At 39.0% G+C, this 14,408-nt stretch overlaps 1 long non-coding RNA gene across 2 annotated transcripts in view; it reads right to left on the bottom strand.

Moving 5' to 3' along the window:
• LOC120222097 overlaps positions 1-8,565 on the bottom strand; it is a 513,003-nt gene extending 504,438 nt beyond the window's left edge. The window contains exons 1-2 of one of the 2 annotated variants that reach the window (XR_005525965.1): positions 8,479-8,565; positions 6,356-6,450 (exon numbers count right to left, since the gene is read on the bottom strand). This is a non-coding gene — a long non-coding RNA (uncharacterized LOC120222097). Of the gene's footprint in view, positions 1-6,355; positions 8,268-8,478 lie in introns of those variants that run through there. The other variant, XR_005525964.1, reaches the window with a different exon arrangement.
• Positions 8,566-14,408: the final 5,843 nt, after the last annotated feature.

Here is a 14,408-nt window from a genome sequence, read left to right as displayed (position 1 = left end):
GTCCCAGTTTCAAATATATTGTTTCTGTTGTGCTTCATCTTTTTTTCCCCTCTGTATGATCCCTAGTTCTTGGTTACTCAGTACTGCTTACATTTAGTTCTCTTTTTTGACATCTACCTTCCCAGGATCCCCAGTATCTAATGCTTCCTTTGACCTGCTCCTACTCAAGATTTCTTTGGCCTCCTTTAACATGTTACCCAGCTCCACTGTTTTCCACTGAACCAAATCAGGCAGCAGCTACCCAGCCCATCCATTGTAAAACCTTTAGACAAATTCCCTCTCAGCATTTGTAATTCTAGACTGGAGAGTTACATTTTAAAAACAGACTCTACCATAGCAACCATTCCTCCCACTTACAGCTCTTTCACCTTGTGCCCTTCTCTGAAGCCTTCTCCAAAACCACTATGCCTTTCTTGAAATAAAATTATCAGTACTAATCTGGGCAAGCACTGAATAAAAATGGTCCCGGAATAGAGGCATGTGGTGTGGTTTTAGAATTCAGGTGCTCTAGTCGGACTTGAGTTTGAATTCAAACTGTGACTTTGAATAAGTTACTAAACTTTTATGAGCCTCAGCTTGCTTATCTTTAAAAATGCCATAATAAAAATACATGTCTCATAGGATTATGGATTTAATGGAGAAAATGCAGATATAACCAATGACTGGTACAGAGTACGCTCTCAATAAATGTCGGCTACTGTTGTTGTTACTATTATTGTTTAGTACAAGGACAGATTTATTTTCACTATGCTTCCCACCAATAATTTTGCTAGTATTTTTGGCACAATGCCTTTAGAATAGAGTTTACATTGAGGCGCGTGGGTGGCTCAGTCAGTTAAGCGTCCAATGCTTGATCTCAGATCTTGATCTCAGGGTTGTAAGTTCAAGCCCTGCATTAGGCTCCATGCCCACTTTAAAAAAAAAGAATAAAGTTTACATGAATTCTTCAATATGTGTGCTGGGTTTCAGTTAACTAATCATCTAAAATCAGCTTCCCTTCTAAATATCCCTTAGAGTACTTTTTTCCCTTATTTGCATACATTGAAGCAATCAGATCACCTTTTGTGTCCTATGGTAGATCTAACCATTTTCTTGACATTTCTCCCTACTGGTCGGCCAGAATAGCTGGGCATTACCTACTATATTGAACAGTTTACATATATTCTGCCTATGAGGAAATGTATAAAATGTTTACAATCAATACCAGAAATCTACATCTATGGGTGGGTGCAAGGAAGAGGGAGGATCCAGGAATTGGTATAGCTTTCTCCAGATTGCTGTTTCCATTTGTGAATAGGTAAAGTATGTGATATTTTTGAGCCTCTCACTAGCATTCATACCAGCAAAAGAAATGTGAGTGAAATTTTAAGTGAAAACTTTGAGGTTACCACTAAACACCAACAAACAGGCACACAAGAATTGTGTATGAATGTTTGTTTCTATATATGACAGAACATTATTTGCAAAGCCTTTTTTAACAGATTCTTTCCACTTTTCTTCACCAAATAAGAGACAATAGCTTTGTCTTCCTTGCATTCTTTCTATGTAAATCTATCACGGGATAAGTATAACATAGGATCAAAAATCAAATGCAGTATTTAAAAATGATATGGAGATGGTTCCTGATTACCCAGAGTATATTTATTTTTTGTTTAGAGAAGCACAAAAAGCAAGTTTACCTTTTTCCTTTGAAGAAATATATCTATTTCTCTATATATTTTATAGAATTATAAAATGACTCTGAGTTACTTCATGCTGTCATTACCCACTTTCTCTAATTAAGCAACTTTATGTAGAGCAAAATGCAATAAATTCTGTTAGCAACATATAATTCATGAGTAAAAGTGAGCTGGTGAAATTTATGTAAAAATAAAAAGCTTATCACAGCTACTAACCACAAAGGATTGTAAGTACTTAATTTTTATGTGTATGTATACTTTTATAGATATGCTATATTTGAAAGCCAGTATCACTAAAATGAAACCTGTATCAAGGGCTGAAAGTAAAAACCAAAGTCAAATATCTTACATGGGCTTTTTTCCCCAGTACCCTACATATCACTTCCAGTCATATTACCTGAAGCTAAAATAAGGATCCGGTGTCAGAAGAAACATACTCATATTATCAGAGCTGATAGAGATACTGAAGATGAAAAAGCTAAGGCAGAGACTCAGATTTTGTGACATGTCCAAGATAATACAACTGGTGGGCACCACTAGACCTAGAACAATCTCTCCTTACTCTACATCTGAGATTTCTGACAATGCGCAATAAAAAAGTTAAACCTAACAGATGAGAAATTGATTAAAAAATTAGATGTCCCCTCAAGTTGAAAACCTCTGGATTTAATCACATATACTAACATGATTTTGTATTAATAGGAAAATATATTTTAAATAACATAAAGTTGTAAAAGCTGACTAGAAGTAATGAAAACTACAAACAAAATTTATGCTTTTCCTTAAATCAGAACCATGGAAACATATTTTCTAATGTCTCAAAAAGCGAGAGACTTATTGGCTGTGTATGCATGTGTTGTAGTAGTGGGTTTTGTTTGCCTTGTATTGTTTTATTTTGTTTTGTAAATTGTTACAGGATCTTCCAGTTTCCTGTGCAATGGTAATCTGTGTTCCAAAAACAGGGATACCTACAAAATTAATTTCTGATATTTCACAAAACACTCAACTATGAATAAGTCTCTAAAAATTTAATGACAGTAAGAAAAAGGTACCAAGAATTTCAAAACAAAAAAATCTCAATCTTTTTAATGTTGTGTGAAATAGAAATAAAGAACATCTTTTTAAAAGTCAAAAGTAATTGAAAAAGAGAATAAATCAGTAAACCAATTGTGTATATTTTTCCTAAAGTGCATATTCATGAGCTGACAGTAGAAACAGGCTTGCTGCTTTGTTTGACTATAGTTCTATTTACCTCATACTGTCAAGAATGGATTTTGACACTCACAGTATTAATATTGCTATTTTTATTGATATAATTAGCACTGCTATAAATAATTCCTCAGCCTGCTATATCTAAGTATATCATTACAATCAGCAATATTAGGGCTTTTTTTTCTTATATGATGCTTTGGAAATAGACTGCTAGCCCAAAGAACCACAGTGACCTCATGATGTGGAAGTTACTAAAAAAAAAACAAAAAAAAAAAACAAAAACAAAACACTGCCCTGTCAATAGAGACTACTGTTTTGTGTATGACTTCACTAAACAAACTAGTTTATATTTGTTTGAAACTAAAGTTTCTCACCAATCTGCTGTTTCAATTTCACATCACACCATATTGTACCTAAAACAGGCAATCTGGATTCCTGTTGCTACTTCCCCCCCACCCCCACCCCCAAACAGCTCAGGAATGGGTTTGAAATACAAGGCTTGCATATATAAAGCAAAAGAAATTAAGACACCCAAAATTCAGAATGGGTGGGTGAAAATAAGTGTGCTTGAAGTCATTTGTATAACTGCTAGTGGGTGGCCCACTTGTGAATTTTTGATCATCACATGAAAGCAAAATCAAAATATATTTTATCATGCCTCTGGATCACATCAGCTGCGATGATAACCTTATCTAGACCTTGAAGAGTATGTTCATAAAACAAAGTGGGGTGACCAACCCAGTGGATATTCAACACAGAGAATGAAGGCCAAAACAAAATGACAATACAATTCAAAACAAGTTTGTAGAAATTTTAGACTAGTATATTAAACCTTTCTTTGTCTCTATCACTTGACAGATGGTTAGCCTTCACACAGCCTAGTATCTCTGGCAAAGAAATGACTGTGTCTAGCCAATAACACCCCAAATTTTTATTTAAAATGCAGTGTACACATACTTACACTTACCTTAAAAATATTAATAAATTAGTCATTTTATTTCTTATTTTATCACTACAAAAACTTGACAGATCTCAAGATTTGCCTTTTGCCCTATGAATACCTCTTTTTTAAAATTTCAACTGTCTTATGTAGATCCAGAGTTCTAAGAACTCTTCTCTTTCGCTTTTGTTCATTTTAGGGGCTACTGGCTAATCATGCTTTAAAAAACAACTTCCAATAACTTTTAATCTGAAATTATTACAAAATTTACAAAGATTTAATTAGCTTATGTTTTCTATGTAGCTTGGAACAAAGTTTTGGTAAGTTAACAAGGAGTTAAAGTCACCTGGGAACATATCAAGAACCACAAGGCAGGACTGGAATTATTTACACAATACTGAAATATGTCTTTATTCAAAAACTGCTCGTATAAAAATGTATACTCACTCACACATAAACAGACAGTAATCAACCATTAGAATTAGCAAAAGCTCTTAGTTTTTAACATCCTATCCACTATCCTTCCCCTTTCTCTTAAAAAAAAGATTTCATCTAAGACAATACAGTCCATTAGTTATATTCTCTGCTTTTCTTCCTAAATCTTCCTATTTACAGCTTTCCAATGCTGGCAGGTCTACATACAAATAGCCAGAGGCAACCTCAACTTCTCTAAAGTGCATTAATATGTACCCTTTCTGGAAGAAGTGATTATGCTACAAATTAGCATAAATAGAGATCTAATGTAGGTATAGAAATTCAAGCCCTTCACAGCAGGGGATAGGAGGGCTGGCAGTGGGAGGATTGTGTGTTTAAAAAAAAAAAAAAAAAAGTTATCCTACTTACCAACTGAACACTGATTTGGCTAACAAAATAAGACTCACTGTGGCAGAGAAAAATAACGAAAATCAGAACCTGTTATCTGAGCACTATGAACTAAATTTTGGAAAGGTGAGACACCCACTACTTAAAGCAACAAACTCAGCGTTAAATCATATATTCTGTTAACCAAGCACCAAGTTTCCTTCTGTTAGAAACCTAGGATTTTTACACCTACAGACTAAATGATTAAAGTAATGCTAAAATCTTCTGTAATGTTCCTCTTGCATTACAAATGGTCTATTAAATCAGAGAAATGCCAATCAAATGCCTTTGTAGTTTGAAAGAAAGGTTTAAATAACAAAGCATTTTTTGCAGGCCTCTTTTTCTCTTTAATGTCACCTATAAATTAATTACAACAAATTTCCATCTTCTCTTGATAAAACCACAACTGAAAAAGATTTAGGCACTTAATGTTTCAGACATAACCCTAAACCAAATTCTTAGTAAAAAATAAGATATTCTAGCTTATGTTTTACCATGATTTTCTAAGAAGACAAAAAGCTCCATCGGAATTTTACAGTAAATTCCAAGACACAGATTTTTTTTTAATATAATGTAACATTTTATTTATTTCAAAGGCATCCTTAAAATAATGGGAAAAAGAAAAGAAAAGAAAAGCCCTATCTGTTCAAAAGACCTACTAAAAAGCATGGAGAAAGTTTCGTGACAATACGAAGGGTACAAACAAAGTTAGCTCCTCCTTTCTTGCCATTGGCAATTAGTAAACACCTCCATGTCCCTCAAGCTTCTGTACATTCTTTCAAATTGTACTCTCCAAAATGAGAGAACAGCTTGGTTTTAAAATTTCATACAAAAATCTCTTCTCCTGGAAATCTTAAGTACTAAGTATATGTGACATTAGAATATAAACTCCACAAAGACAGGTTATTTTAGGTCTTGTTCACTGTTACATCCCAAGTGTCTAGAACAATTTTGTGAATTTAAACAACCATTTCAGAAAAGCATGATTATTTCAGAGAATAAAGCAGAGCCCATCAAGCTCCACTTCTATATTCCAAATGTTTTAAAGAAGTCTCTCTTTGTCACTCATTCTAAAATATTTGCAATAATTTGTAATTCAATTATAAATTTAGATCCTTTACAGTAGCTTAGTTGTATCTTTTATTGCTCTTCTAAATTGACCTAATTATTCAGCCAGGCCTTTTTTCTAGGAAGTGAAATTTGGTTAGAAAGCCTTCTCTAGACTTTCACTACTGAGATAAAATTAATTCAATAAAATAAAAATTAGCCTGGCTTTTCCTCTAGATTTTATTCTTATACCAAGTATCAAATTCATATTAATTTGAAGCAAAATTAGTTGGGTATTTGTGGGTCACAAAAACTTTCTGAACTAACTACAAGGAAATTGGCATCTCATCTAGTAGCTCTAAATACACTCCCCAAAATTGTAACTCTCACATAGAAGTTTTTCTTTCCTCTAAACTCATGTTGTCTTTCAGTAGCTAGTGAGTATACACATGAAATATATCTGTATTTTCCTACTGTGATAGAAATCTTAAAATACTGGCATGTTAATTGAGCTAGACAGATAAGCATAAAGACTTCTCCCCGAAAATGGATAAAATTTAGCACTTTTTAAAAAGTTTAAACTTTTTTCTTTAGTCTGTTAAAATCGGGACCTCACCATGAAAGGGCGTATTGCTTTGGAGGCTGGTAGACAGTTAACTTGTCACCTGATCTTCATATGCAAAAGGCCTGTATTCCACTGGTCTGTGAGATCTGAAATCACAAAACCAAAATACCCAACTGCTGGACTCACTGAGCAGCTAGTATATTTCTAGAAAATTCACTTTTCTTCTTACTTTCACCTGTTTACTTGAGCACCATAGATTCTTAACCCTAAAGCCCTCCAAAATTGAGCTCAATGGAAATCACAACCACAATCTTAGGAATCAAACCTTGAGCCCGGAACAAAGAGTAACATCAGCAATTCTTCAAGGGCAATTCCAAAATCTGTTTGGAGAGAAGACCATTCCTGGGAGGGCACAGTGATATCACCATGCACTACCTGTGCACCAACTTTGATACATTCTGACTACAAATGAAAAGAGCTAACAAAAGCATGTAAAATCAATGTAAATTGCTATCCCTCCCCTTTTCCTAGAAACCTAGAAGTACCTAGTTGTAAAGGTGAAATGCAGAAGCCAAATCTGGCCTGGTCAAACTTAATGAGGAGCAGAGGTGGGTATATTTTAACTATTCCCATGTGATAGCAAATGGTACTTGGGATTAGGAGCAACAGGTAAGAAAGGAAATCATTTATGAACTGAATTTGCTAATACAACTATTTATTTAAATTTAGTGTTTACAGCTAAAGAATTAATTTACAAAATGGTCGTTACAATTTGTTTTCAAACTTCCACTAGCAACAAGTTAATGATAGTAACTTTGGAATAGAACTCGCCTGAAAACATTGCGGAAGGAGTGGCCTCTGTTAATTCTACTAGAATTTATTTACACGACCAGGCAGTGAGAAACCCTCCACGTTAGCATTATGTTACCACACTTTTTAGCATCATTTACTATACTTTACCATTAATGGTAAGGAGTGAAGACAATTTCCACAGGTCTAGAAAGGTTGTGTGCCAATGCTGATTCTGAGGACGTTATTTAGCCCACAGACTTCCAAATTACTTCCTGTTTCTGTGAGATTTTTACTTGAGAACTGTCATCCTGCTACTGACCCCATTCAACTGAGTTCAGTGTTAAGAGATCAGCGGATTACCGCGCTAGGTAGTGTAGCTGTACGCCATATTGTGTTTTTCGCTAATGTTTATAGTTTATGTGTGTGCCTAGCATATGTTTGTGCAAGTGTGTTTATCAATAGAACTTTTAGAAAATCCCTGCCTCCTGCCTCTTCAGCATCCTTAAAAAGGATAACAGCTGCGGGGAGGGGGGAGGTGGCGGGGGGCGTGAGGTGGGTGGTGGAAAAGGACCAGAAAGCCACACAGACAGTAATGCATTTGACAATGTGGAAGAGTGCATTTCTTTTCAACTTTCAACAAGCTTCCAACCGTTCTATCTCAACTATCGAAAAGCGTAAACATTGTTTAATGTTTTCGAAGGGGCCCAAAGGAGAGACAGAAGGAAAGGAGTTATCTTCCCTTCCCAAGCCCCCTCCTCTACAGTCGTAGCAGCGAAGCAGGCGGGGGCCGGTAGCTTTGGTGTCTGGAGGGGCGTCCAGCGGCTCTGGGGCCAGGGCACCTCCCGCCCCCCCCAGTTCTCTGAAGACGCTCCAGAGACCGCGAGAGCCACGGCAAGCGGGGGAGGGCGAGGAGGGAGGGGGCGGAAGACAAGCCGGCGCCTCTAGCAGCTCCTGAGCCCCGGCTAGTCCCCCTCAGCTCCTCTTCTTGGAAGCGGCAACTCCAGGCGCAGGGAGTAGAGAAAAGAAGGCAAAAGACACGTTTCCAGCTGCGGGACTGCCCGCCCGCTCCTGGGACCCGGGACCCTCCCGCGCTCCCTCCCTTCCCGCTGGGTCGCGCGAAGCCGCAGCCGCCTCCCCGCGCGAGGAGCGGCGCCCGGGGGGAGGGGGCGCAGACGGGGCGGGGCGCGGAGCCGCGCGCCCTCGGCCGGCAGACGGCCCGTGGGCTCGCCTCTCTAACTCGCTCCCCCAACCCCACCCCAGACCCCTCCTTTTCCCTCCCGTCGCCCCCCACTCCAAATGCCTCGCAGACGCCTCGTCCCCCTTGCACGCACACACCCCTCCCTCCAGCCCGCCCCACAACAAATTAGAGTTTTGGGGGTTACCTCCTCGCGTTCTTTAATCTTCTTTCCTCAACTCCTAAACTTCCCCCCGCCCCTACTTCTTCGGCAGAAGGCCCACATTGGGTACACACACTGCGAACCCTCTATCTTTTTCCGCTATTGGGTTGTTCTTATGCCACTCTTGGCTTCAGTGAGCCAATCAGAGAAGGGCGCCCCTCGTGAGGTTGCCGCCCATAAACAAAATGCACTCTTCCTCCTCCTCTCTCCTGTCCCCGCCCTCATATGCTTCTTCCCTCATCTCTACCACCTTCGATTGGGCTAGAAGAGGCCCAATCCGCTATCTCAAACACCCATTGGGGCACGGAAGCTTCGCTCAGAGAATCCTAATAGGCGATTGGTCGACAGTCTGCCCCCTCCCCCTACTTCTGCCGCACCTTCGCCCATTCTGGAGAGGTCACTCGTATCTCGTTGCTCAGTGATCCGAGAGGTGGGAAGCTATTGGTTCAGAGAGCCCGTCAGACCGGATTGGAATGAGCTCTGATTGGTCAGTACCGACACGATCAGGTTTGGTTGTCTGCTCCTCCGCTCCTCCTCCCCTTTTCCTCCACAACCCCCCCCCCACTGCTTTTACTTTCTACGCATTTCTATTTCCTCCTTTATTTATTTATTTGTGATAAACTTAAATGACCCGGCGACGGAGGCGGGACTCGCGGCGCGGTGGAGGATGACGAGAGACGGCCCGGGGCCAATTGCCGAGGGGGCTGCGGGGTGAGGGGCAGCTTCGGTGGCCAGTGAGAGGCAGGTGTCTGGAGCGCGCTAGGCCTGTGGAGCCGGGATGCCCCAGCGGAGGCGGCGGTTACCCGCTGTCTGGCGCGGCGAGCTGGCGGGGGGAGCCGCGGAGGGGAGGACGGGGTGTCGCTGTCGCAGACAGCTGAGGCAGCAGGCTGGAAGCTGGAGCTAGGGCCGTGGGAGGAAAGCTGGAGAGAGGGTCTGGCGAGGAGGCGGCCCCCAAGGCCACCCTGGGTCAGGCTCGATTCCTCGGGGGTAGGCTGCAGGTTGCCCAGCCAGGAGGTCAGCAGAGGCCGCTGAAGCAATGCCAGGGCTCGAAGGGAAAATGTGTCCGTTCAGGAGGTTTAGAGAAATACTGTGTAAAACAGTTCGTAGTAAGCCGCACTTAACAAAAATAAGGATATTATAATAACGGGAAAAGCAGATCGTGTTTCTTATTACTAAACGCCTGAAGTACCAATGACCCGACCGGAGCCCACAAAATTCAATATCCTGAGGGCTAGAAGGAACAAATAAAGCAACACGGAAAATTAAATGCGGTTCAGATGCTTCAATAAAACCTTCATCCTCATCCATTTGTCACTCAACATAGCACTCCCCAGAGCCAAATTCTTACCAAGTTTTCGTCCAGTACTCAGGCGTTGGCGAAAAAAATGAGTCTCAAGGCCAGCGAGATGTTCAGGAAGGATTCCTAAAAAGGGGTAAGATGGGGGGGAAAAAGCCTTCACTATACAAAGAAAAATCTCTGCCAAAATAAAATGTTGCACTTTTTAGGGAACTTATGTAACAATAATTTATCACAAATTAAGGGACTTTATGAAAAATACCGTGCAGATGAAGAATTTACTGTATTTGAGGTTTGAAAACAGATTTTTTTTTGGAACATGCATTTGATGTATAGTTTCCAACAGACTGTTAAGTTCTCTGAATTGTATCCTCGGCTTCCTTGGGATATGCAGCATGTATGAAAGAAAAAGTTATTCCTGACTTGTTAGAGATGGTTAGGCAGACTTTATTCAGGATCATTGAGATACGTATAGATAGGACCACTATGATAGGATTTTGCAGTGGGAGGAGATTGGGCTGGACTCCCCCAAGTATATCATGGGCAAGTGGGAATTTTAGCCAAGGAGCAAGGTGGAGGTCTGTGGATGGAAAATTACTAAGAGGCAACACTATTAGGGGTAAGTGAGAATTTTGGCTAAACCAACCTAAAAGGATTCTTGCTGAAGACAGGCCAGGGTGATCAGACTTGATATGGGGAATAGTGGAGGGGGGAAAAAAACCTGATCATCTATGTAGAGTGGTCAGATTGGGGTTGAGGGGAGATGCTTACTAAACTGGCTTAGAGGAGTTCTTTGAAACTGGATTTCACAAGAAGGTGCACAGATGCCTGGCTTTGATTAGGGGTCTTTGGCAGAATCTAAGCAAAAGAAATTGCCTGGTGAAAAAAAAAAAAAAAAACTTAGAAACCTTGCCCTCATAAAAACAATTAGATATCTTTTGAGAAATATGTGAGGGTTTCAGAATGTATAAAATTATTACATCTGGTATTAAGTTTGAAGTCCACTAAAGTGTACAAATTGCTTTTGAATCTGGAAGCTAAAATATTTTAGAATTTATGTATAAATCTTAGAGTGATGTAGTGACTGTAACAAGTGTTCCATACAGAATAATCAGCTTTACATGAGAAATTCAGTAAAATTAACAAAGATGTTTAAACAGTTAATCCTTTAACTTTTCCAAGGGGCAGTGACCACTCTCTTTATATACTGCTTAAAACTCATCCATTCCAACAAGGTTGGTGTGTGTGTGTGTGTTTAATGTTTACTTATTTTGAGAGAGAGTTCCAGCAGGAAAGGCATAGAGAGAATCCCAAGCAGGCTCCACTCTTTCTGTGCAGAGCACTGCAGGGCTTGATCTCAAGAACCAAGAGATCATGGGGGCACCTGGGTGGCTCAGTCAGTTAAGCGTCTGACTTCGGCTCAGGTCATGATCTCACAGTTTGTGGGTTCTAGCCCCGCTTCTGGCTCTGTGCTGACAGCTAGCTTAGAGCCTGGAGCCTGCTTTGGATTCTGTGTCTCCTTCTCTCTCTGACCCTCCCCTGTTCATGCTGTCTCTCAGAAATAAATAAGAAAACAATAAAAAAAAAAAAAAAAAGAACCAAGAGATCATGACCTCAGCTGAAATCTGGAGTCCCACACCTAACCAACTGAGCAACCCAGATGTCTGTATTCAACAAGTTTTTAAAGCTATGATTCAATGTTATTGGCATGAGACTTGTTAGGACTGTAATGATAAGGCATTAGGAAAGCAACGTAAGGTGCTCCAGTGGCGCAGTCAGTGTGTGATACATATACAAGAAGGCAGTGTAAAATATTCTAATTTATATCCAATTTTCCTGATGTCAGATTCTGGTGTTAGAATGCTCTTTCTACAAGGAATTGGTCGGTCTTTATAGTTACATTACACAGGCACAGACTTCAACCAACAACCCACCCCCACACAGATACAGAAGTATCCCAAAAGATCCAGCAAGAATTCCATACTTGTATCAAGGGGTAAAAGAGATGTTTTCTTAGTGTGGCAATTAGCAGAATTGGAAAAGGGATACAACAAAAAAGATGTGGTAACAAAGAATGCAAGGGTGATGAAGAAGGCATGATTGATGGAAAATGAAAAAAGTTATGATTGCCTAGGGAAGCATTTTATAATGAATTTCTTTCAGGACCCTAACCTTTTGCCTTCACAGATCTTAAATTGTATACAATCCCTAAAGTTTTAAAGGTGCATTAAAGGAGGCCAAACTAGTAGTCAGTGAATTCTTCCTATGTTACAAATGAAGATATGTAGATTTTCAATGCTTTATCTGCATCACAAGTGGCAGAGCTTCTTTTCAAACTCCTCTGTTTTCCTTTTTTCACTATGCCATTCATTTATTTATTCAAGAAATACTAAGTGCATTTCCTCATAACAGATATATTTACAACCATTTAAAAACCCCAGGAACTTAGAAACCAAAGATATGTAAGACTTGGCATTTTTCTCCAAAGAGAACTGTGTATTGGGAGAGACGTAAAGGAATCAATTACTGTGCTGCGTACATATGTGATATATATAACATGGGAATACAAAAGAGAGAATGGCTAACTCTTATTTGGGAATATTTGTAATACAAATACAGTGATTTCAGAATCACTATACTGAACACAAAAGTTGATCAAATTAGATCATCCTCCCAAGTGGCTTAGATTCTAATTAGGGCACTAATTAGACACATACAATAAAACAAAAACAAAAAAACTATATTACTAGCCAAATCAAGAAGAATCCTTAAAGAAAAGCCTTAATGATAGAATAAATGAAGTGTTATGGAAGGTCAGAAAAATCCTATTTATAGCTTGAGGCATGCAAGGGTAGGAAATCAGGAAAATTTTAATGGCAGAAGTAACTTTTGAGATGGTCTTTGAAGGATGTGTTAAAGAAACTACCACCTTTCCTCACATAAAACCTTGTATGAAATACACTTGATATTTTTTTGCCATTTACTCAAAGACAGGTACCACTTTTCTGTATATGTGCTCACCATTAATCTGAGCAAATAATAGCCAATAAAAATGTTAAAAGACAAATCAATCTTTTATAGTGAAATAAAGTTCAGTTCAGCATCAAAATGTGTCAGGACAGCATGGCCATAATAAAGGTTAGACAATTCCATCTGAATCTCTCTAAAGAGAGATTTCTATATATCCAGTTAGCCGATAAGTGATACAAGGTATTCTAGCCCTAGATACTTGTTTAAAATTTGCCATGACCCCCCCCCCCGAATATGGTAGAAGCATGAACTCCTTTATAATATTTCACTGGATTTTCAGGTGTTTGTATTTTCCTAAGTTCCAATACCCAGATGCTCATTTCCTTTCATGTTTTCTCTTTTGCCCCAAACCATTGATTTAAATGGGAAAGTCACATCAGAGCCATGGGTTTCCACCAAAACCTCATTCACATAATGAAAATGTAATGGACTTGGCTAAATAAAGATTGTGATATTAGGGATAGGAATGTAGAGAGAGTGGAAAAGAAGAAGAAATCTAACTGGTGAGGGCATGGCCCAGGATAGGCAAACTAAACAAGGGAACAGAAGAGAACCCAGAAATAGACTCATGCTCATGCATAAATGACAATTTGATAGTGTTACATATCATCAACACAGATTACTGTGAGAATAGAGACCATTCAATAAATGGTGTTAGGAAAATAGGGAATAAAGGATATAGAATCTCTAGTTTACATAAGATATAAAAAACTCTGGGGCGCGTGGGTGGCTCAGTTGGTTAAGCTGTCAACTTCGGCTCAAGTCATGATCTTGCGGTCCGTGGGTTTGAGCCCCGTGTCAGGCTCTGGCTGACTGCTCAGATCCTGGAGCCTGTTTCACATTTTGTGTCTCCCTCTCTCTCTGCCTCTCCCCAGCTTGTGCTCTGTCTCAAAAATAAATGGTAAAGAAAATTTTTTTTAATTTTTTTAATATAAAAAACCAAATTCATTCTTAGTCCTAATAGTACTAGATTGTGTGTTCAACCTGCAAATGGGAGGTAGGCACTATAATTGATGGTTCTGTCTGAATTACATGACTGGTTTCTGGGAAGAACAGCCCCTCAGAGAAGCATAGGATAAACAATGAATATACAGCATAGCACAAAGATCAGGGGTCCCCTTAAGTCCCTAGACTCAGTTGGGCCTGGGACCAACTATGTCCTTGTCATTCTTAATTGTCATAAGTCAATGATTTTCTTTTAATTGGTTAAGGTGATTTGAATTGGTTTATGTCACTTGCAATTTTATATTTGTAAGTCTTAGGTAATATCCATTGGTAATTTTACAGTTTATTTACATAGATCACACAAAGTTTCATCATTGCCACCAAAAATGTTTTATAGTTGTTTTCTACAATAGTAAACAGGGACATTTTTTTCATTACTTATGTGTAGGAAAACTATTTGTGTTTATATGTTGACTTTATACACAGACATCTTAGCAAAAATTTTACTTAACATTCATTAATTTATTCTCTTGATTTTTATGCCAAAATTCATATCATCTCCTTAATAATGATACTTCTCTCTTTTCAGTATTTGTAACGTATGGTTTCTTTTTCTTATTTTGTTGACCAGACTGACAGCAAA

The sequence above is a fragment of the Hyaena hyaena genome, unplaced genomic scaffold, assembly GCF_003009895.1.
Source record: "Hyaena hyaena isolate Hyena2069 unplaced genomic scaffold, ASM300989v1 scaffold_834, whole genome shotgun sequence".
NCBI lineage: Eukaryota > Metazoa > Chordata > Mammalia > Carnivora > Hyaenidae > Hyaena > Hyaena hyaena.
The sequence above is the reverse complement of the archived record's forward strand: the minus strand, read 5'-3'. Positions and strand labels throughout refer to the sequence as shown.